Raw genomic sequence first — 23,529 nt, 5'->3', positions numbered from 1 at the left:
CTGCTGGAAGCAGCATCCTCGCAGCAGACCACTGGTGAGGTGCCAGGTGCTGTTGCTTACAAAATGATCTCTGTTACAAAGCACTGCCACATTCACTGGAGTCACAGAGAAACTGTGTGTGCTGGGCACTCACTCTCTCCCTTTTAACAGATGAGAAAACTGAGGCCTTAGGTTAAGAGTGGCTAAGTGGTGCACGCAAGGCTCTCACAGCCAGGAAGCAAGGGAACCCGGCTTCAAACCTGTGCCTTCTGATTTAAAAGTTCAGCCTCTCTCCGTGAGCACAGTACACCTCGTTACCCTCAGCAGAGAGAAGAGCAGGGACCACTGAGCTTCTAGGCAGTCAGGCCTGGGTTTCAATCCTGACTCTGCTAGTGCTGACTGTGAATTTGGAGATGTTTCTGAATCCGCTTTCTTATGAATAAAGTGGATAGAGTCAGTGATGCACTGGAGCTGGTTCATTTCCACTCCAGAAAGCCAATTGTATGCATTTCTTCCCAGCTCTGCATTCAGTAACATGAGTTCGCTTAGCTTGGAAAGGGCCAAAGTGGAAGCATTGACACCACAGAAATGGGCAAACACTACAAGTCAGGACCTTCCTGCCCGGCGGGCTGGCGCTAAGCATTTCCCCTCACAACCCTGGGGATAGTTCTTACCTTGAGGTCTCAGTAATGAACTTAGATAAAGTACATAAGGTTCTCACCACAATGCCCGGATTGAGCAGATGCTCACAAATGATTAACAAGAGTAAACATTTTACATTTTCTGCAGCTTTATCATCTTTTATTCCTTTATTCACTCAGGAAAGTAATTTGGGCAAGAATGACTTTTCTTCATCCTGTAGATGAGGACAATGACACAGAGGTGCTAAGCGGGGCCCAAGTCTGAACCCGGATCTTTGTACTCTTCACCTTAGACTCTGTCCATGACCCTCAGCTGCCCTCTCACAGGCCAGGCAATTTACAATCTCAGAAATAAGAGGATCCCAGTGCCAGGAAGAATGTTACAGATCCCCTGTCAGTAACACAAGCCCCTCATGTGACCGACAAGGAAACTGCCGCCCGGAGAAGGGAAAGGACAAGCCCAAGGTCACTCAGTCAGTTATGGTCAAGCTGGACTTTGGATCCCAGATCTCTGGATTCCTCATCTGCATATCTCTCACTGGATCAAACTGCGTTTAGACCCGTGCACTGGGGTGGGACTGTCCTATCCGCAGGGCATGGCTGCTGCCCAGTGGGAGGGGATAGGATGGTTACCGGGGCAACCACCACTTGTCCACCCTGAGGAGAGAGGATATAAAAATAATGCTACCTGCTCTTCCAGTTCATCAAGTTATATGAAACTGTCTTGGGCATGCTAAAGCATTTGTAAATGTAAGTCACTGACATTTTGTCAACCAGCAAACCCTGAAGAGCCAGATCTTCCTGCAACAGAGGAACAGGGGCAACAGAGCACCGGGATTCATGGGCCAGGACTGAATCCAGTTCCACAATCCCCATGGCCCTGCTCATCTCCCTCTTTCCCTCCCTCCCTCCCTTCCTCCCTTCCTCCCTCCCCTGACTTCCCTTCATCTCTCCTTCCTTCTTTCCTTCCCTTCCTTTTCCTTCCTTCCTTCCTTTCTCCTTCCTTTCTCCTTCCTTCCTTCCTTCCTTCCTTCCTTCCTTCCTTCCTTCCTTCCTTCCTTCCTTCCTTCCTTCCCCCTACTCCCTCCTTCCCTCCCTCCCTCCCTCAGGTTAGGAGTGGCTAAGTGGTACATCCAAGGCTGTCACAGTCAGGAAGCGAGGGAGCCAGGCTTCAAACCTGCGCCTTCTGATTTAAAAGTTCAACCTCTCCCCATGAGTACAGGCAGCCTTGTACCCTCAGCAGAGAGAAGAGCAAGGGCCACTGAGCTTCTAGGAAGAAGCTTCTAGCTCCTTCCCTTCCTTCCCTTCCCTTCCCTTCCCATCCCTTCCTTCCTCCCTCCCTCCCTTCTTTCCTTCCTTCCTTCCTTCCTTCCTTCCTTCCTTCCTTCCTTCCTTCCTTCCTTCCTTCCCTCCCTCCTTCTCTCCTTTCTTCCTTCCTCCTTACTTCCCTTCTCCCACCTTCTCTAGAGACCCATCCTTGGGCTACTGGAACCTGCTTTCCCTGCAGGCACCAGAACAGCCTGGAAATTTACATCCCTGGGTGCCCTCTAACCAGTGACTAAGGGTGTGGGGGTGTGGAAGGCTGGGACCATGCCAGTGTTTCCTGTGAGATCAGGCTGAAGCCTCCTCTGTGGGTCTCAATTTGACTTGAGGCCGAATGCCTGCTGGGCCTCCTCGCTCCCCCTGCCCTGCCTCCCCAGTCCCTTACCAGCGGCCCCTGTGAGCACTTCCTTAGCAAATCCTCATCTCAGGGGCTGCTCCTGGGGTGCCCAACCTGAGACACCCACTTTACTGTTTTGCAATCACTTACCACTGCTTGACATGATGCTATGCTTTCATTTGCTCATTGTCTGTCTCCCTCCACTAGAATACGAGCCCCATGGGGGCAAGGACTGGATCTATTTTGTTTAACTGTGCACTCCCAGGCTGCAACTGTGTCTGGCATATAGTAGGTGTCCCAAAGATATTTTGTGGGATAAATTTTCTCAATTAATTCTCACAATGACCCTGTGAAATGAACATTGTTATCCCCATTTTACAAATGAAGAAATCATTTCAAAGAAGTTAAATAACTCACATGGGCCACACGGGTTGTATGTGGCATAGCCAGAATGCCAAACTCTGCCTGTGTGCTTCCAGACCAAAGCTTAGCCTTTAAAACGCAACCCCATACTTGCAGTTTCCAGAACATTCCAGGCTTTTTAACACCTCTTCAGTGATGCTGAAGCTGCTTCTTTTGCAAAAAAAATGCTCCCTTGCCCCCCCAACTCTGAATTGACCACCACAGTACCCTTTGAGACCCTTTGCGCCCCTATGGTTCCCAGACAGATTCCTGATGGCTATTTCTCATGTTTCTTTTCTCTTTCTCTTTCCTGTAATCATTTCAGATAAGGCTTCATCTTACATCTTTGCTTCTCTAGCACCTAGTTGGAGTCTGGCAGAAGGCCAGCAATCTGTGAATGTTTGTTGAATGAATAAAAGGAAAGGAGGGAGGGAGGGATGGCAGAGGGAGGAAGGGAAGAAGGGAGAGAGAGAAAAAGGGAGAGAGGCATTCTGCACTATGAGGGGACAGAGAGTGCGAGCCCCACATGGACAGGAAAGGCTGTGGTGGGGTGTTGTAGGAAGCCGGGGGAGTCGGCCACATCCTGGTCCTTCTTGTCATGTGGTGTGGTTGGGATAGCTCTGATAAGTCACCTTTTTAAGCTCTGGGTCTAGCCTTAGGGCAGAAGCAGGATGTATCCTGGCAGCCAGCACCCAGCCTGGTACCCAGTAAGGGCTTAGTAAGTGCTGAATGAATGAATGAATGACAGTGTGGTATGAAAAGCAGATTTGATTTGGAGTCTGAGTCTGAGGTTCAAGCCCTGATGGCCTCTCTTCCAGCCTTTCCTCTCTATTCCCTGGCAGCTGCCTTGGTTCAAGTATCACATGTCTCCCCAGACATCATCTCTCCTGAGGTTGCTGCTTAAATGAGCCTCTTGCAGGAGGAACTGCCATGTCTCTCCTTTCCTGGCTTAGCAAATCTTATTTGTAGGGTATCGTTAGACTCTACAGGCTCATCCTGGTGGATCTGTGGGCAACAGATCACTGGGATTGATGGGCTGGGACTCTGTGGTTCAGCCTATGAGGCTCTTCAAACAGTGTAGAGATAAGAAGATGGATGGCCCCTGAGGCCCACATCCCTGGGCTTGAGTGTTACTTCCACTACTTTCTAGCCACCTGACTTTGAGACAATCGCTTAACCTCTCTCTCTCTCTCTCTCTCTTAGACAGTGTCTTGCTCTGTCCCCCCGGGTGGAGTACAGTGGCACAATCATGGCTCACCACAGCCTCAACCTCCTGGGCTCTAGTGATCCTCCCACCTTAGCCTCCCAAGTAACTGGGACTACAGGTGTGCACTACCACACCCAGCTAATTAAAAAAAATGCTGTAGAGGGATCTCACTATGTTCCCCAGGCTGCTCTCAAACACCTGGGCTCAAGCAACACTCCTGCCTTGGCCTCCCAAAGTGCTGGGATTATAAGCATGAGTCACCATGGCCAGCTGACTCCTCTTTAACTATATTGTCTCACTGTAACATGGGAATCATGACAGTAGCTTTGTAACTGGGATGCTGTGCATGTTTAAAAAGTTAGTGCTTAAGATAGTGCCTGGCACACACGTTGGCCATCAAATGACTACCCCTCTGGCCAAATCAATACTGTTTTGGCACCACCTTCCCCCACCCCCTTGCCACTGCATGCATGCCTGAGTGATCCAGAACAACTTGTGGTTTCTCAAACACTCCAGGTCTTCCCATGCCAGAGTACCTTTGCTCATGCTGTCTCTTCCTGGGATACACACTTCCCACTGTTCTCCCTAGAAAAATCTTAGTCATCCTTCAAGTCTCAGCTCGAATGCTGCCTCTATGTCTGTGAAGACTTTCTGGACTCTTCCAGGACATCCTAGGGGCTCTCTCTGGAACCTCTGTGTTGGGTACTGAGGCAATAATCCGATTGCGTTGGAACTACCTGCTCACCAGTCTGTGTGCCTTCAAGCTTCAGGCCTATTCCTAAGCCATTTAGCCAGCCCCCAATACAAATGGGCCTTGGTGAAGATCCAATATTGTAGAGACATAAATTCTCCCAAAATTAATCTATAAATTCAGTAAAATCCCAATAAAAACTTAACAAGAGTTCTAAAAATGTAACTTTACAAGCTAATTCTAAAAGTCATCTTAGAAGAAAAAAATGCACAAGAATAGCCAAACAAATTTTGACACAGCAAGAACAATGAGGAAGAAACAGCCCTTCCACATACAAATATTTACTATAAAGTGATGAATGCAGGTGTAATTCAATCAATGGGACAGTAAATAAACAGAGACATGGCAATGTAGTGTATGCTAAAGGGGCATTTTAAAACCAGTACAAAAAGACTGGCTATTCAAAAATGGTTTGGGAACAATAGTTTGGGGACAATAGATTTCCCACTTGGGAAAAAATTAACTTAGATAGTATATTGGTGATGACTTTGCTTCCTGCAAAGAGAATTTATTCTAAATATTTTAATCAGAAAGGAATTTATGGAAGGTACATATAGCAGCCAGGACTGTAGGAGGTATTGAAGAAAAAGATTTCAGATTGAGCTTACCAGAACAACTTCCAAAGCCACAGTGCAGAACTGAGCCACTGATGGAGATGATGTCTGCTACAATCTGGAAGCTGCCAGATAGTAGGAAGTTTTTGCCATGGATGCTGTTCTGAGACCACACTGCCTCTAACCAGGATCTGTGCTAGTAAAATGGAGGTGGTGCTACCTTTCTCTCCAAATAACTTGAAGCTTCATGAGAGTTGTATCTGCTTAGGTCCCCTAGGAAGCAGACATCAAGATAGAGTTTAAGAGGGTAAGAGATGTGTTGTGATATTCCCCTTGCAAGGTAAAGGGGGGATGGAGCAGGAGTAGGAGGGAAAGTCTTCTGATTGTGACACAGTTATGACACCTATGAAAGGAAAGAGAGAAGGAAGAAGGGTTGGCCAGAAAAAGCCTCAGACTATGGTGCAGCTCTGAGGAAAGTCTTGGCTACCACAAAGATTGACCATAAAGAAGTCTCTTGGTGGGAAGAATTGGCTATGCCCTAGTTTCCTCTCTGTGCTCAGTCATTGGCTTGGAGCTGTGATGAATCCCGAAGACATCCAGCCGGGGGACTCTTCATTACATTTGGAATCCTAGCATGAGGGGAATCTCTGCAATACAGGAGGAAACGCCAGAAGGGCACTGATATGAATTTTGAGAAAACCATCATGTAGTATCTATCTGCCACAGAACCCTACCTCACACCACATACAAAATAATTTTCAGATGGATTAAAGAGGCATAGATTTAAAAAAACCCATACAATTATTAAAAGAAAATAAAAAACATATAGGGATGTACTTCTATAACCCTGGAGTAGGAAAGGCCTTTTTAAGAAAGGCACAAAAGGCCAGGCGCAGTGGCTCACGCCTGTAATCCCAGCACTTTGGGAGGCTGAGGTGGGCAGATAACTAGGTCAGGAGATTGAGACCATCCTGGCTAACACAGTGAAACCCCATCTCTACTAAAAATACAAAAAATTAGCCAGGCGTGGTGGTGGGTGCCTGTAGTCCCAGCTACTCGGGCTGAGACAGGAGAATGGTGTGAACCCGGGAGGCAGAGCTTGCGGTGAGCCGAGATTGCACCACTGCACTCTAGCCTGGGTGACAGAGCGAGACTCCGTCTCAAAAAAAAAAAAAAGTCACAAAATCTAGAAAATATACAGACATTTAAAATTAGTTTTTATTGCTTTCCACATTTTAAGAAAGTAATTGGTACTAACATACTTAATGGTGAGAAACTAAATGCTTTCCCCCTAAGATTGGGAACAAGACAAGAATGTTGCTTTTCTCCAGTCCTATTCAACATTGTCCTGAAAGACATAGCTAATGCAATAGGACAAGAAAAGGAAATAAAAGGTATACAGAATGGAAAGAAAGAAAATAGTTTTGTTTGCAGTTAACGTGATTATGTATGTAGAAAATTTCAAAGAATCAACAAAAAACTCCCAGAACTAATAAATAATTGCAAAGGGCAGCATACAAGGTTAATATATAAAAGCCAATTGCTTTCCTGTATACCAGCAATTAACAACTGGAATTTGACATTAAAAACACAATGCCATTTACATTAGAACCAGAAAGAAAGACAGAAAAAAAGAAAAAGAAGGAATGAAGGAAGGAAGGAAGAGAGGGAGGAAAGGAGGGAGGAGAGGGAAGTAAGTAAGACAGGCTGACTTAGGCATAAATCTAACAAAATATATACAGGATCTGTATAAAGAAAACTACAAAACTCTGAGGAAAGAAAACTCAGGTAAATAAATGGAGAAATAGTCCATGTTCATCAACAGGAGACTCAATATTATTAAGATATCAGTTTCTCCCAACTTAACCTATAAATCCAACACAGTCCCAATAAAAATCTCAGCAAGTTATTTTGTGGATTTCAACAAATTGATTTAAAAATTTATATAGAGAGGGAAAGACCCAGAATAGCCAACACAATACTGAAGGAGGACAAAGTCAGAGGACTGACACTACCTAACTTTAAGATACTGTAAAGCTACGGTAATCAAGATAGTATGGTACTGGTGAAAGAACAGACACATAGATCAATGGAACAGAATAGAGAGCCTAGAAATAGACTAACACAAATATAGCCAATTAGGCTTTGACAAAGGAGCAAAGGTAATTTAATGGAGAAAAGGTAGTCTTTACAACAAATAGTGTTGGAACAATTGGGCACACATGCAAAATCAATGACTCTAGACATGGACCTTATACCCTTCACAAAAATTACTTTAAAATGGATCACAGATCTAAGCAAAGTTCAAAACCACAAAGTTTTTAGAAGATAACATGGGAGAAAACCTAGGTGACCTTGGGTTTGGTGAGGATGTTTTAGATATAACACAAAAAACATGATTCATGAAAGAAAAAATTGCTAAGCTGTACATTAAAATTAAAAATTTCTGCTCTGTGAAGGACACTGTTAAGAGAATGAAAGACAAGCCACAGGGTGGGAGAAAATGTTTACAAAACACATATCTGATAAAATACTTTAATCCAAAATACAAAAAATACTTAAAACCCATTTTTATTATTATTATTATTTTTTTGAGACAGCATCTTGCTCTGTTGCCCAGGCTAGAGTGCGGTGGTGCAATCTCGGCTCACAGCAAAGTCCGCCTCCTGGGTTCATGCCATTCTCCTGCCTCAGCCTCCCAAGTAGCTGGGACTACAGGCGCCTGCCACCACACCTGGCTAACTTTTTGTATTTGTAGTGGAGACGGGGTTTCACTGTGTTAGCCAGGATGGTCTCAATCTCCTGACCTTGTGATCTGCCCACCTTGGTCTCCCAAAGTGTTGGGATTACAGGCGTGAGCCACCACACTCGGCCAAAACCCAATTTTAAAAGGTCAGAATAAGCACCTAAATTGAATAAGCACCTAAATAAAGAAGACACACAGGTGGCAAATAAGCATGCGAAAATATGTCCAACATCATATGCCACTAGGGATTTGCAAATTAAAACAACAATGAGCTACTGCTATACACCTAAGATGGCTAAAACCCAAAACACTGACAATACCAAATGCTGGTTAGGACATGGAGCAACAGGAACTCTCATTTCTTGTCAGTGAGAATGTAAATGGTATGGCCACTTTTTTTTTTTTTTTGACAGTCTCTCTCTGTCACCCAGGCTAGAGTGCAGTGGCCTGATCTCGGCTCACTGCAACCTCTGCCTCCCAGGTTCAAGCACTTCTCATGCCTCAGCCTCCTGTGTACCTGGGACTGCAGGCATGCACCACCACGCCCAACTAATACTTTGTATTGGTAGGGCTACTTTGAAAGATAGTTGAGCAATTTCTTACAAAGGTAAACATAGGCTTACCATACAATCCTGCAACTGTGCTCCTAGGTGTTTACCAAAATGAGTTAAAAACTTTGTCCATGCAAAAACCTGCACATTAATGTTTGTAGCAGCTTTGTTTGTAATTACCAGTAGTTGGAAACAACCAAGATATTATTCTTCAATAGATAAACGGATAAACAAACTGTGGCACATCAGTGCAATGGAATATGATTCATCGTTAAAAAGATAGGAGCTGTCAAGCCATGGAAAGACATAGAAGAACTTTAAATGTGGATTGCTAAGTGCAAAAAGCCAGTCTGAAAAGGGTACATGGTGTTTGATTCCAATGATATGACACTTTGGAAAGGGCAAACTATAGAGACAGTAAAAAGATCAGTAGTTTCTAGAGATACAGGGGAGAGTGAGAAGAATGAATAGGTGGAGTACAAAACATTTTTAAGGTGACAAACTATTCTGTATAATACTGTTATGTGGATATAGGGCATTATGTCTTTGTCATTACCCATAAAATTGTACAACACAGAGAATGAACCTTGATGTAAACTACAGACTTTAGTTAATAAAAATGTATCAATACTTGTTAATTAATGGTAACAAATACCACACTAATGCAAGGTGATGATAATAGGAGTGTGTGCATGCATGGGGTTGGGGAGTGTGCAGGGGATGTACGAGAACTCTGTATTTTTTACTCAATGTTTCTGTAAACTTCATACTATTCTAAAAATATGTCTATTAAAATGTTTTAAAGTAATTAATATACTTGGAGAAAAGTTCAGCCGCAAATATAACAGACAATAGGGTAACCACACATTCTAGTTTTCTCAGGACTCTTCTGGTTTATACTTGTTGTCCTGGTGTTCCATTTGGCTTAGGATTTGTCACTCTCGAAGTGTATCACTTTGAATGATAACTTATATAATCGCCCTAGACATAGGTTGTTATTTATTTTTTATGTTTTATTTTTTTTTTGAGATGGAGGAGTCTCCTCTGTCGCCCAGGCTGGAGTGCAATGGCACAGTGGCATGATCTTGGCTCATGGCAACCTCTGCCTCCCGGGTTCAAGTGATTCCCCTGCCTCAGCCTCCTGAGTAGCTGGGATTACAGGCGTGTGCCACCACGCCTGGTTAATTTTTTTTTTGTATTTTTAGTAGAGATAGGGTTTCACCGTATTAGCCAGGATGATCTTGATCCCCTGACCTCGTGGTCCGCCCGCCTCAGCTTCCCAAAGTGCTGGGATTAAAGGCGTGAGCCACCATGCCAGGCACGTTGTTACTGTTAACATATAAAAAGCTCTTATAAAGTAACAAGGTAGTCCAGAAGAAAAATGGGCAATGTATATGGACAGGTGTATTAGTTTGCTTCCATAACCTAAAATCCCACAGATTAGGTGGCTTAAACAACAGGAATTTATTTTCTCACAGCTCTGGAGACTGCAAGTACAAGATCAAGATGTTGGCAGGTTTGGTTTTTTCTGAGCCCTCTCTCTTTGGTGTGCAAATGGCTGCCTTCTTGCTGTGTCTTTCCTCAGTGTGTGCTCAAGTCTGTGTCCTAATCTCTTCTTGTAAGAACACCGGTCATATTGCATTAGGGCCTACCCATATGACTCATTTTACATTAATTCCCTATTTAAAGGCCCTATCTTGGCTGGGCATGGTGGCTCACACCTGCAGTCCCAGCACTTTGGGAGGCTGAGGTGGGTGGATCACCTGAGGTCAGGAGTTCAAGACTAGCCTGGCCAACATGTGAAATCCAGTCTCTACTAAAAATACACAAATTAGCTGGGGGTGGTAGCATGCCTGCAGTCCCGGCTACTCTGGAGGCTGAGGCACAAGAATCGCTTAAACTGGGGAGGCGGAGGTTGCAGTGAGTCAAGATTGCGCCATTGCACTCCAACCTGGGCAACAAGAGTGAAACTCTGTCTCAATAATAAAAATAGAAATAAAATAAAATAAAATAAAATAAAATAAAATAAAAATAAAGGCCCTATCTTTAAATACAGTTATATTATGAGAAGCTGGGGGTAAGGACTTCAACATACACTTTTTTTTCCTATAATTTTCATACAAAATTGTCAGTAAAGAATATTTTAGGCCAGGTGCGATGGCTCACGCCTGTAATTCCAGCACTTTGCGAGGCCGAGGCAGGCGGATCACAAGGTCAGGAGATCAAGACCATCCTGGCTAACACAGTGAAACCCCATCTCTACTAAAAAATACAAAAAAGAAGCCAGGCGTGGTGGCGGGCACCTGTAGTCCCAGCTCCTCGGGAGGCTAAGGCAGGAGAATGGCGTGAACCCGGGAGGCGGAGCTTGCAGTGAGCCGAGATCGTGCCACTGCACTCCAACCTGGGCGACAAAGCGAGACCCGGTCTCAAAAAAAAAAAAAAAAAAAAAAAAGAATATTTTAATGGTAGATTGGTGGTACACTGCTTAACTACTAACAGCAAACTGTAACCACCCCAGATACATCAGACACATGGTACATTTCTTCATGATTCAATCTGCTGAACTATGCAATCATCACAGTATTAACATACAAATTTTGAGGAGACATAATTCAGCCCACAATGATAGGCAATTCACAGAAAAAGTACAAATGGTGAATAGATATATGTAAATATGTTTAATATCACCAGAAGCACACAAATTAAACAGTAATGACAGCCCCTCCTCCAATAGACTAAGGAAAGAGAAGGAGAGAGAGAGAGAAAGAGAGAGAGAGAGAGAGAAAAGAAAAAGGAAGAAAGAAGAAAGAAAGAAAGAAAGAGAAAGAAAAAAGAAAGAAAGAGAAAGAAAGAAAAGATTCTATCTAAGGTTGGCAAGGATGTAGGAAAATGCTGTTACTGAGAAGAACAGATACATCTTTTTTGGAAGTGAACTTAACAGCACCCATCAAAATGAATATATGCGTATCTTTTGACCCAGAAATTTCACTTTTGAGATTTGATCCTACAGAAATACTTACAGAGGTTCAAAGAGGCATGGCTGGGCATGGTGACTGATGCCTGTGATCCCAGAATTTTAAGAGGCCAAAGCAGGAGGATTGCTTGAGGCCAGGAGTTTGAGACCAGTCTGGTCAACATGGTGAAATCCTGTCTCTATAGAAAATACAAAAATTAGCTGGGCATTGTGGCATGCACTTGTAATCCCAGCTACTTGGGTGGCTGAGGTGGGGGGATCGCTTGAGCCTAAGAGGCAAAGGTTGCAGTGAGCTGAGATCACACCACTGCACCCCAGCCTGGGTGACAGAGTGAGAACTTGTCTCAAAAAACAAAACAAACAAACAAACAAACAAAGAGGCATGAATAAATGTATTAATTACAGTATTTCTCCTAACAATAAAAATTTGAAAAAATATTTAAGTTTCTATTGATAGGTAAATAAGCTATGGTACATCCATACTGTGGAATACTAGACTAAGGTTAAAAACAATAAGGTACATCTATGATAAATAGATATTATGTGATATCTGAGAAATAAAGTAAACCTAAGATCAGTGGAATCATGAAACATATTAAGTAACTCAAAAAGAGGAAATAAAGAACAAAGAAGAAACGGGATAACTAGAATACAAATAGCAAAATGGTAGATTCAAACTCAACCATATCAACAATCACTTTAAATGTAAATGATCTAAACACCCCAATTAAAAGGCATAGATTGTCAGGTTGTATTTTTTAAAAATCATGATCCAACTATAAACTGCCTATAAGAAATCCACTTTAAATATAGTCATAAATAGGTCAAAAGAGAAAAATTACATAAAGGTATGTCCTGCAAATATTAATCAAAAGAAAGCTGGAGTGGCTATATTACTATCATACAAAGCAGATTTCAGGCTAAAAAATATTTCCAAGGATAAAGAAGTTTATTTCATAGTAACAAAAGGATTCATTTATCAACAAGATATAGTAATCCTAAATGTACATGCACCTAATAAGAAAGCTGACTCAAAATACATGAAGCAAAATGAGACAGAAATGCAAGGAAAAAGAGACAACTGCACAATTATAGCTAGAGATTGCAAATTTTCTTGTTCTTATTTTATAATTTTCTATTCTTGTGATATGAGAACCTCCTTTATCTCTTTCGTCTCTTAATCAAACTTAAGGCCCTTATCAGATCACTTTTTAGTCTCTAGTTCCATTGATGTTAGTTATCCTATTTGCTGAGTCAGTAGAATGTCTATCTTGGCATTGAACTTTCCCATCTGTTTTATAATTTTTGTGTGTGAACTCAACTTCAATAGGTGTTGTTTTTTCACAGGAATCCTGTAAGTGCTTTGACTTATTAAGGACTTTTTATGGGGTTATCTCACTATTCTCCTACTCTTTCGGTAGTTTGCCCTTTCTGACCCTCTGTGGTTACAGGTTTCTGCTTCATTTCTGTTACCTGGAAATCTTCTTTTTCTTGCTTTAGAGCTTAGTTATGTTTTAAACTGAAGTTTTATATAAAACGTTATAAAACATTACAATTATATAACATTTCACTGTTTGGAACAGGTTTAGGAAACTCCCATGTCGGATTAAATTTTAGTTTTGATTAGATGTCTTAATAGGTTTCCTACAACAAAATCTTGAAGTCAACCTTCACCTTCTCTCTCTCCTTGTTGTCCTTTGTTCTGGAATTAAAAAGTTACTTTACAGTAAACTGAGGTTTTTCTTTTTTTTAACTGAGGAAAAAATGACATTTTAGGAATATAAACTGTGTCTGCCTTTTCAGGTGGAGACTACAGTTTGCTTTGTGGAAGATGTTCTTTGTTTTGGAATGCACTACTAGAGTTGACCCTTTGAGCTATGCTAATATAAAACAGCCAGGGTCTACCTATCATTCTTGGGGAGTATGGGAAAGCACTGATGGGCCTCTAAAGGCGATTACTGAGTCTGAGATGTTAATACCCTTTAGTAATATACATTTAATGAATTTGTTGAATTATGTCTCTGAAGATTGTTTTATTTAGAGCACCACCATCTCCTAATTTGGAATGAGACTATCTTATGCCTGAAATTGATGTGTCCTCCCAACGTTGTGTGTTAGTCTTGGATCAGTTGTTTGCACAAGATAAGGAGTTAGTTGCGGTGGAGAAGAATGTGGGAGAGAAGGGCTCACTTCTTCAGCTCAGGCTAGAGAAAAAGTGCAAATGAGCCCGACGGGGCTCTGCATGGTCCATCCTGGACCTGGGAGTCGGTGTCCCACTGAGTTGCTATTTTAACCTGCCCATCTCAGCTTTGGGGAAATATCCTAGCCAGTATTTTATTATTATTTTTTTGATATTCCTATTATCAGTAATGCAAGAAAGAGGCTAATTCTGGGGCAGGAAAGAGGGCTTGGGAGGCAGATCTTAGATATGAGTGAGAGGAAAAAAACACTTCCTGGGGCTGGGGAGGTGGAGAGAGTTGCTTAGACCTGGACTCCAAGGAAGGGGATAGTTGGGATAGGCCTGGTGATGGGAGGAAATTTGTCCTTCCAGCTCCAGGCAGCTGATGGGTGAGGTGGGGAGGGGGGCTGTGAAGGACTTTGTGGGTTTGTGTTTTTTTTCTGAGATGGAGCCTCACTCTGTCGCCTAGGCTGGAGTGCAATGGCACGATCTCGGCTCACTGTAACCTCCACCTCCCAGGTTCAAACGATTTTCTTGCCTCAGCCTCCCAAGTAGCTGGGATGACAGGCGTGTGCCACCACGCCTAGCTAATTCTTGTATTTTTAGTAGAGACGGGATTTTGCCATGTTGCTCAGGCTGGTCTTGAACTCCTGACCTCAAGTCATCTGCCCACCTTGGCCTCCCAAAATGCTGGGATTATAGGCGTGAGCCACTGCACCTGGCCATGGCTTTGAAGTTAGCTCTGGACTAGGTGCTCTCAGCAGAACCACTTCTAAGAACAGTTATAGGTTGCACTCTGGTGTGTACTTCCCTTTTCCCCCTAAGATTTCAGGAAATTTTGTTAATTTGCCTTTGGGTGTGCTGTAGAATTAGGAGAAAGCCTGGCACATGGGAGGACGGAGTAAGGCCTGACTGGCTCTGGGTGGGATGTGCCAGGGACCAGGGGGGTGGGTGGGCAGAGAGTGGTTGGAGGTGAAGCTGAGCAGGGCGCCAGGGCCAGAGCCTGGAGAGCTTTGCATGCCATTTGAAGGAAGCTGACCTTACCTTGTAGGGCCCTGAAGGATATTAAGCTAGATGGTGATGTGATCAAACTTGCATGACAGAGAAATGCCCCAGGATTTCTCATGAATGTATAGACAGCTGCAGTGGACATCTGCTGTTTTTATCTGCCCAGCACCTCTTCCACCCCTGCAGCACTAACAGAACCCCTCTTTCTTGTGGGGAACCTTTTTCATGTGATTTGGGCAGAGCTGACTGCAGTCTTCTCAAAACCAGGGAGTGTGCTCATGACCTGGCCAGGCCAACAGGAATACCGGATCAGGCAGTGGGTACTGTTTCAGGTACAGGGCTGTGATTCAAGTCTGGGCCTAGCACTTTCCCAACAGAGTTTCTAGGGGAAACCGATTCATTCTGGTAGGGTCTCTAAGCTGATAGGATAAGAATCCAGTGCTACTGGTGACCAAGAAGGCTTCCTGCCACTTGGAGAGAAAATATTTGATAGATGGCGTGAGACAGAGCCCCAGGGATTTAGTCTGAGGCACAAGATCCAGCCATAGATAATGCCAAGTAGAAACAGTCAGGTGAAGGAGAGAGAAACTTAGAGAACCCTGAGGACATTGTTGAGCTACTGGATCCAGCCATTCCTGAAGCTTACTTGACTTGCCCTTTTACATAAGCCAATATATTTTTTTCTTGCTTAACTTACTTGGTTGGATTTTTCTCACTTAGGAGTGAGAGTCCTCACTAATAATTGCATGTTCTTCCCAACTGGCTCTTCCCTTGACTCAATGTCCCAAATTCGGCCAGGCGCAGTGGCTCACACCTGTAATTCCAGCACTTTGGGAGGCCGAGGCGGGCGGATCACGAGGTCAAGAGATCAAGACCATCCTGGTCAACATGGTGAAACCCCATCTCTACTAAAAATACAAAAATTAGCCGGGCATAGTGGTGTGCGCCTGTAATCCCAGCTATTCAGGAGGCTGAGGCAGGAGAACGCTTGAACCCAGGAGGCAGAAGTTGCAGTGAGCCAAGATCGTGCCACTGCATTCCAGCCTGGCAACAGAGCAAGACTCCGTCTAAAAAAAAAAAAAAAAGTCCCAAATTCATTTTACTTCTGAGATGGTTTCTAAATCCCCCTCCTCCCTGGTCATCCTCCTCTGGATGGAGACGCCCACACCAGTTCCCTGAGGAACCCTGCTTTCTAAGGGTTGTATTGCAGTACGGTATATGATGGACTCTTCTCTGAAGATATCGAGATAAGTTGATACCTGTGGGTTGGATGTTGGTGAGGCCTTGTGAGGGCACCCTGGTCAGGGCCATGCATGATTTGAAGGAGCTACTTTTTTTTTAAATTTTAATTTTAATTTCAATAGTTCTTGGGGTACGATTGGTTTGTGGTTACAAGGATAAATTCTTTAGTGGTGATTTCTGAGATTTTAGTGCACTCATCACCTCAGCAGTATACATTGTACCCAATTTGTACTCTTTTATCCCTCATTCCCCTCCCAAGAAGCAGCTACACTTCTAAAAAGAACAAAGCAAGCCAGGCATGGTGGCTCACACCTATAATTTCAGCACTTTTGGAGGTTGAGGCAGGAGGATTACTTGAGGTCAGGAGTTTAAGACCAGCCTGGGCAATATAGTGAGGCTCCCTCTCTGTTTTTAAAAAGAAGAAGAAAAACAACAAAGCAACTTGTCTTGAACATGGGGATTTCTGAGGTCAGCACCTTGAGCGACCTGTTTCTAAGTGGTAGGGAAAGGAATGTGTCCTCATTTACAGCCAAAAGGATCCCAGGGCTGCCCTGAAATATTGAGGAAACCACTCAGTCATCTTAACTGGCTGCTAATGAGCTGATCCATAATTTAAAAGTGGCTTCAAAGCCACTTTTCTTGCTTTAAGAAACAGCAAAAGGAAGGGGGCAGGGGAGACACAGAGTCAGACCTATCCTTATCTAAGCTGAAGTGGTTTGTGGGGGACCAGGGTGGAGGGGGTGTGGGGGGCAGAGGCACACGTGTGTGTGAAGCAGGGAAGAGCGTGCCTGTTTCCTGCCCAATCCTGCAAGGGTTTCTATAATCCCCTTCGTGAAGGTGACCTGAGGACCTGCCTTTGACAGAACAGACCTGGATTTAGACTCCTAGATGATAAATCTCCTCTTGCCCCTTAGCAACTGCCCTGAACCTCCCCAAGTTCTGCTCTTCTTCTTGCTGATCACTTAGTAAGTTACACACAAAACTAAAACCCAGGTGTCTGTCATTTGGGTGTTTATAAGTCCTGTGACCTTATGGGGCCACCTTGCTTTTTATCCAAGAGAAAATAGATCAAGCCCTCAACCCACAATAGAGGAAAACCCAAGGTTTCCTGCAAAAATTCTGGGGACTTGTTCCCAAACCCCTTTTACTCTGATATCCTGTTTCTACTAAAATCCAGTCCTCTCTCCCTCCCTTCCCTCCCTCCCTCCCCACTCCTTTCCTCCCCACTCCTTCCCTCCCCACTCCTTCCCTCCTCCTTCCTTCCTTCCTTCCTTGCTTCCTTCCTTCCTCCCTCCCTCCCTCAGCTGCTATCATTTCTGCCTTGTATCAAGACAAATGTAAAACATAGATTATTTTCCTTGATTTCTTCCAAGTAGCTCTAGCATAAGGCATATGAAACATGTTTTTCCTGTGTGTAATTGGGAGAGCTACTTTGCATTTTAGCACAGAAAACACCTTGAGGTTGATACTCCTCTGGCCATGTCCTCTACCCACCTCCCCGCTCCCATGAGCCATTTTGCCTCCTTGAGGCCCAGCCTCCACCAGACTCATTCCCTCTCTCTCTCTCTCTGTCTCTCTCTGTCTCACACACACACAGCCAGACTCCCATAACATCCTTTTCCTCTCTCCTGTGGAGTAGTCAGCCCCCATCCCCCACCCCAGACTGCATCTGGGCCCATCTCTGTCTGCTCAGAAACCCACTAAGGACCAGCTTTGAAATTACTTTTTCCTTTAACACTACCAAATTATCCGTCATAACTCCTTTCCCTAGCAGCCTCTACAGGCATGTAAAAATGCATCATCCTTTTGATATGAATTATACCACCCCCTTAGAAGGCAGAAGAAGCTAGAATAATTTTGCTGGTTGTTTAAATAGCAGCTTTTTCTTTTCTGTTGCTCAAGTTTAACTATAGCCCAGAGATGCTTCCATCGGCCCCACCTGCCTTGTTGGATAAATCTTACCCCACCTGGCCCCATCCTGCACTTGTCAGCACCTCCCTAGCCACACCCTACCTCCTCAGTACATGAGACTTCTCAAAATAGCCCAGGTCCTTATGTCCCCGTTCTCACTGCCTCCCAAGCTGGAGTATCAGCCACGGGGTACCTTGAGCCATAAGAAGGCCCTATTTTCCCTCCTCCAGCGAGATCTTAGGGCCCTGCTGCTTGTCTGGGGTCAGTCTCCCATGCCACCCTGCTTCTGTGTGGCTGAGGGTCTCCCAGTGTGTGATTCAGACCCAGGGTCCCTAGCCCTGGCAAGTCCCCAGTACCTAGCAGAGCACCTGGCTCATAAGAAGCACTCCAGACACGTTCACCTGCCTCCTCCAGAGCTGTACTGTGTCCTGGGCGCAGGGTGGAAGCAGTCAGACTGGAACTCGGTCTCTCAAGGGTTGCACAAACTACAGCCTGCTCCTTGGGCTGCCCCATGGTTTCTGAGCAGGCAGCCTGGGGAAGAAAAAGGAGCCCTGCTCTGAGAGGCGAGACACAGGCCAGTTCTGCTCTCAGCTCACTCCAAGTGCTGGACAACCTCCTTCCCCTACTTGGGCCTCTGTCTGTCATTGGAAAAAGGAGGGGCTGGATTCAATAATGCCCAGAGATCTACAACGGAGTCCTGGGCAGGGGCTGATCTTACCTCTGGTAGGAGTTCACTATGGTGCCTGGAGCCGGGCGGCCTGCGAGGGTGGAGGCTGTGCTGCCTCAGCTGGAGGGATGAAGGCTGCACTAGCTCCTGGCCTGGGGTGTCCTGGATGGTGGCGCCCTGAGGAATGGAGGGAGGTCATTGTGGCTGGGGCACAGTGGGTGAGGCAGACAGCCACTCAGGATGAGGCTGGAGAGACAGGCAGGGGCACCTAGGCCATAGCAAGGCATCGGTATTTTGCGGTAAGTGCAGTGGAAAGCCATCGAGGAGGTTTTTGTGGGACCCTGACATGATCCGATCTGTTTTTAAAGATTGTGCTGCCTTCATGCAGAATGGACTAAAGGGAGGCCAGGGGAGAATCAGGGACTTGCAGGGGCAGGCGCATTGGTCTGAGTGGGAGAGCAGGGTGCCAGACAAGGGTAAATGGTGGGGATGGAGGTAGAAATGATCATTTTTGTAATCAATATGGTGGGTGAGTATGCTGAACAACTGGGGTCTCTTACCACCTAGTTTCCAGCGTTTTCACCAGGACTCTGGCTATCTACATGGAATGCGACTCAGCTGGCTTCAGGAGGAAGGGTGGTCAGATGGGCTAGGGTTCCCAAACTTCACTGCTAACCTAGAAGGTGACTAAGGTGGGAGGCTTGTGTCTTCCAGTGACTCCAGGAAAGGTAGGAACTGATGGGAACGAGGTTGGGGCGCCTGTGCAAGGGGTTGGAGCTTGGCCACCGCTCTGCATCAGCACTGGAGAAGAACACCCCAAATGTCATCAAACGAAACCAGCCTCGCCTGCAGCCCCGTCCCTGCAGCAGCGAAGACCAGCTCCCACGGGTCAACCAGTTGAGATTCAGGAACCCTCTCCTCCAGAGGTGCTTCAGACTCAGCTGGGTCTGCTCCAACTCCCAGAGGCCTTTGCGCTGATTTCCTGCTTCCGGCTCTGCTGGCCAGGGGTGGCTGACGGAGGCAACTCAGTTGATTTGGTTTGCCTGACAGGCGGATTGGTGCTCTCTGGGAATGGGGATAGAAGAGGGATCCTGTGAGACAGAGGAAGAGGGAGAAGAGCAAACAGGGGCTTGGTGTGAGAGGGGTGGGCCATTTGCTAAATAAAATTTAAATCCTTGCCGTGGTGGCTGCCAAGAAGAGAGAAGTGACTGATGAAAACCATATGTCTCTAAGTAAGTGGAAAGAGGAGCCCTGCTTGGTGTGTGGAAGATGTTGCTGTTGGTCTCCCATGCAATGGAAAAATCTCCTGTTTTAAAGAATACAATGTTAAGAGGCACTCTGAGACAAACCACATTTCGCAATTAAGTAGTTTACAAGGTCAGTAAAGGAAGGACAAAATAAACCAGCTGAAAAGGTCTTGCTCAATAACAAAATTTGTTTAAAAGTTGAATCTTACTGTCCAGAACTGTAATATAGGCTCATCACATAGTTTTGGGGAAAAAAAAAAGCCAAAAAAATGAAATTTTTGAGGGACAGGGAAGCAGATCAAATGCTTTAAGTACGGATACAACTATTGTATCTCCTAAAGTTTGAAAAAAAAAGAGTAATTTTTTTAAAAAACATAAACTGTATCACTTTTTACTTTTTCTAAATTGACCCGGAGACAAACTAAAAGCAGAGATGCAGACAAACATTACTGTTCTCTCAGTCGGCAGAATAGAATTCTAATTTCATCATCCAACATTCAAGTTCCAGCATAATGTGGTTCCGACTGTCCTTTCTTGAATTTTCTCCCACGGAACACTGCTGCCCCTGCCCCTCCCACCCCCCTCCTCTCCCCCCGCCACCCCCCTCCACACACAATCCATCCTGTTTCAGGCTGCCACCGTGGGGCTTCCTGGTATACCTACTTCCCCCAGCATGTCTTTCCTCCCAGCTATATGGAAAAATGTTAGCCCTTCTTTAAGAATATCAATTTCCAAATTCTACCCATTTCACCGTAATTTCCTTTTGATACTTTTGCATAGATTCTAATTCTCTGGTGAAATTCTCCATTTTGTCATCTGTTTTCTTAACTATGTTAATCACACTTATTTTGAAGTCTACGTCAGGGAGCTCCAGTATCTGGGTCACCTGCGGGGCTGTTTCTATGACGGAGATACTTTTTGGCTCCGGCTGATGCTGTCCTTCATCATGGAGGATTTACTTCATTTTCCGGAAGACAGTTAGAGAAGGGAAGGTCATTCGTAATCCAGGCTGCGGTTGAGCTGGTTTGAAGCTGTCAGGCTTTTTGAAGGCCGCTCTATTTCCAGCTCACCCTGCCTCCTGGTGTGTAACCCATCTGAGGTTCTTGCTGGAAGTCTGGCTTGTTCTTTAGGGCTCTTCCTCTTTGGTGGGCCTTCAATTCCAAGTTTGTCTTCCAAGCCCCACGAGACTGCCAAAAACTCCGCTCAGCTTCCCGGTCTCTTAGCCACGCTTCACTCCTTGGCTGGGTACTGCTTACGGATCCATGAATGCCTGCCAGAGAAAGGGGCCTTAGAAGCTAACCTCCACGTGCTTTTCTTCTCTAGACATCTTGGCCCCCAGGTCCTGCTTGCCTTGTAGTTTGAACTCCAAATTTATCTCCCAGCCGTTCGAAATTGCCAAATTCTCCTACTCAAGTTCTCAGCTTCTTATCCACACTTTCTGCTTGGCTTTAGCCTCTTGGCCCCCAAGCCGCTCATGAATCAGCAGATGCCTCAAGGGGAGGAGTGGCGCTGACGCTACCCACAGGCTTCCCTTCCCCCAGGGACCCTGCCCTCTCCAGCCTGGCTGCCCTCAACAGACAGCTTTTGGACTTTATCCAGCTCATTCCTGGTGGGAGGACTGGCCTCTAAGGAGCTACTCTGACATGCCAGAAAGTGAAGTCTTCTGTCCATCCATTAGAATGTAAGCTCAGTGAAGGCAGGAACCATGTCTCTGCCACTGCTGAGATCTCTGGCTGATCTTAGTCACGGCTTTAAACATTCCTGGACATTCCCAAATGCCTGTCTGCAGCCCCAGAGCTCTGTTCTGAGCCCCTAGCCCCACATATCTAAGTGCCCCCTTGTCATCTCCATGCAGCTGCCACACAGATATCTCAAACTCAACGCGTCCAAACTCTTGTTCTTCTACCCAAATCTGCATCTCCTCCCTTCATCCTGCTGCTTATGTCAGAAACCCCAGGGTCATTGTGACAATTCTTGCTCCCTCCCCTCCCACGTCCAATCTTCCCGTGTTGCCAATTCCGCCTTAAACGTCATATGAAGTCATCCTCCCCTTCTTGAAGCCACAACCTTGTTCCCAAGACTGTGCCCTCCTATAGGTTACTCAGCAGTGCCCTCACAGTTCCCTGGAGCCATGCTGGCCTCCTTCCAACACACTCACCAGCCACCCTGTGGGCAGAATGATCCCTTGAACACAAAAATTGGATGATGTCATTTCTCCGCAGAACATCCTCCAACAACTTCCCGCTGCTTTTAACAGAAAGCTTTGAAGATAAACTTTCAAGGAGCCACTGGTCCTGCCTGGGCTGCCCAACCCCCCTCCCTGTCTCTCCTGGCTGTTGACCTTGAACACACCGCATCCATGGGGCCTTCTCTGTCCTGCCAGCACCAGGAGCTCCTTTGCCCAGGCCTTCACACATGTCCTTCTCCTGCCAGGAAACACCCTCCCCCGATGACTGCCTCTCTGCTGCTCATTCTTCAAGTCCCAGCTAAATGGCCCCTCCTCAGGGGAGCTTCTCGGACGTCCATAATTGGTTAGGTGCCCCTGATAATTCGCCATCACTGCATCCTCCACTCTGCTTATAGCGCCCAGCACAGTCTTCCTCGTTGAGAGGTCATTGCCTCCTTTTCTCCCCTACTAGACTCTAACCTCCCTGAGGCCAGGAACTGTGCCTGTCTTGGTCACCACTGTATCCCCAGCACTAGCAAGTTACCCAGGATACCTTAAGAGACTTGTAAATACTTTTCTGAATAAATGAATAAAAGATGGACAAGGACAGCAGATGGCCATACCCCAAGCCCTGGGCACCCAGCAGAAGGCCGTGCAGGGAGCGCTTGGCAATCAGGCCAGCTGGGAGGGGGCTTTTAGTTAGCAAGTGTCTGAGGGTGAAACTATGAAAATAAGCAATTGTATCTAATGCAGTCCTCTGCTGTCCAGGGAGCCGGCAGATCTGGGTTCCAGTCCCAGGTCTGGCACACATCATGACAAATAGCATTTTTACGATGCTTCACAGTTTACAAGGCATTTCCACAGATGGGATCGATTTAAACTGGCTCTGCAATCTCCAAGGAGCAGCTCTCAGAGGCCCCTGGGGAGGAAGGAGCCAGGGCGCAGACTCCTGAGCCAGCTCTGCCATCAGCTCCATGTGCTGGTTGGTAAGGCTCTCCAGCCTCAGTCTCCTCATCTGTTAAACGAAGGGGTCCAACTAGGTGACCTCTAAGGTTCGTCTATGACATTTTAGAAATTCAGAACTACCCAAATCAGGAAGCAAGTTTTTGGAGTCCCGCTCTCAAATAGCTGCTCGCCACTTCAGCATAAGTAGTAGGGCAGTGTCACCAGAGGCTCCTAACAGTACCAGAGGTGACTTAGCCTTTGTGTGATTTTGTGTCACACCAAAGCAGAACCTGAAACCAGGGCTTTAAAACAATTTTTTTTGAGATGGAGTTTCACTCTTGTCACCCACGTTGGAGTGCAATGGCGCTATCTCAGCTCACTGCAACCTCCGCCTCCCAGGTTTAAGTGATTCTCCTGCCTCAGCCTCCCAAGTAGCTGGGATTACAGGCACGTGCCACCACGACTGACTAATTTTTGTATTTTTAGAAGAGACGAGGTTTCACCATGTTGGTCAGGCTGGTCTAGAACTCCTGACCTCAGGTGATCTGCCTGCCTGGGCCTCCCAAAGTGCTGGGATTACAGGCATGAGTCACTGCGCCCAGCCTGAAACCAGGGCTTTTGAGAGCTAACCCCAGAGCAGGAGTGAGGGGCTGGGGGGAGAGAGGTGGGAAAGAGGAGAAGCCCAGGTGGGCATCCAG

At 45.6% G+C, this 23,529-nt stretch overlaps 1 long non-coding RNA gene and 1 other non-coding gene across 9 annotated transcripts; both read right to left on the bottom strand.

The window, feature by feature from the left end:
* Positions 1-5,175: 5,175 nt before the first annotated feature.
* Positions 5,176-22,470, bottom strand: LOC103220629 (uncharacterized). Of its 8 annotated transcripts, none has more exons than XR_012095239.1 (4): positions 20,606-21,861; positions 18,524-19,778; positions 11,512-18,336; positions 5,176-5,841 (listed from the first exon to the last, which is right to left on the bottom strand). It is a non-coding gene; the product is annotated as an uncharacterized lncRNA (long non-coding RNA). The 8 variants fall into 8 exon arrangements; XR_005243274.2 differs by lacking the exon at positions 5,176-5,841 and adding an exon at positions 21,878-22,470 and having other exon boundaries at positions 7,796-18,336; positions 20,606-20,989; XR_012095237.1 differs by lacking the exon at positions 5,176-5,841 and having other exon boundaries at positions 7,796-15,719; positions 18,162-18,336; positions 20,606-21,793.
* LOC119627440 (small nucleolar RNA SNORD77) lies at positions 11,008-11,075 on the bottom strand. Its single transcript, XR_005243633.1, has one exon. It is a non-coding gene; the product is annotated as a small nucleolar RNA SNORD77 (small nucleolar RNA).
* Positions 22,471-23,529: the final 1,059 nt, after the last annotated feature.

This window comes from Chlorocebus sabaeus, chromosome 14, assembly GCF_047675955.1.
Source record: "Chlorocebus sabaeus isolate Y175 chromosome 14, mChlSab1.0.hap1, whole genome shotgun sequence".
Lineage (NCBI taxonomy): Eukaryota > Metazoa > Chordata > Mammalia > Primates > Cercopithecidae > Chlorocebus > Chlorocebus sabaeus.
Note: the sequence above shows the minus strand (reverse complement) of the source record. Positions and strands in the feature narration are given on the sequence as shown.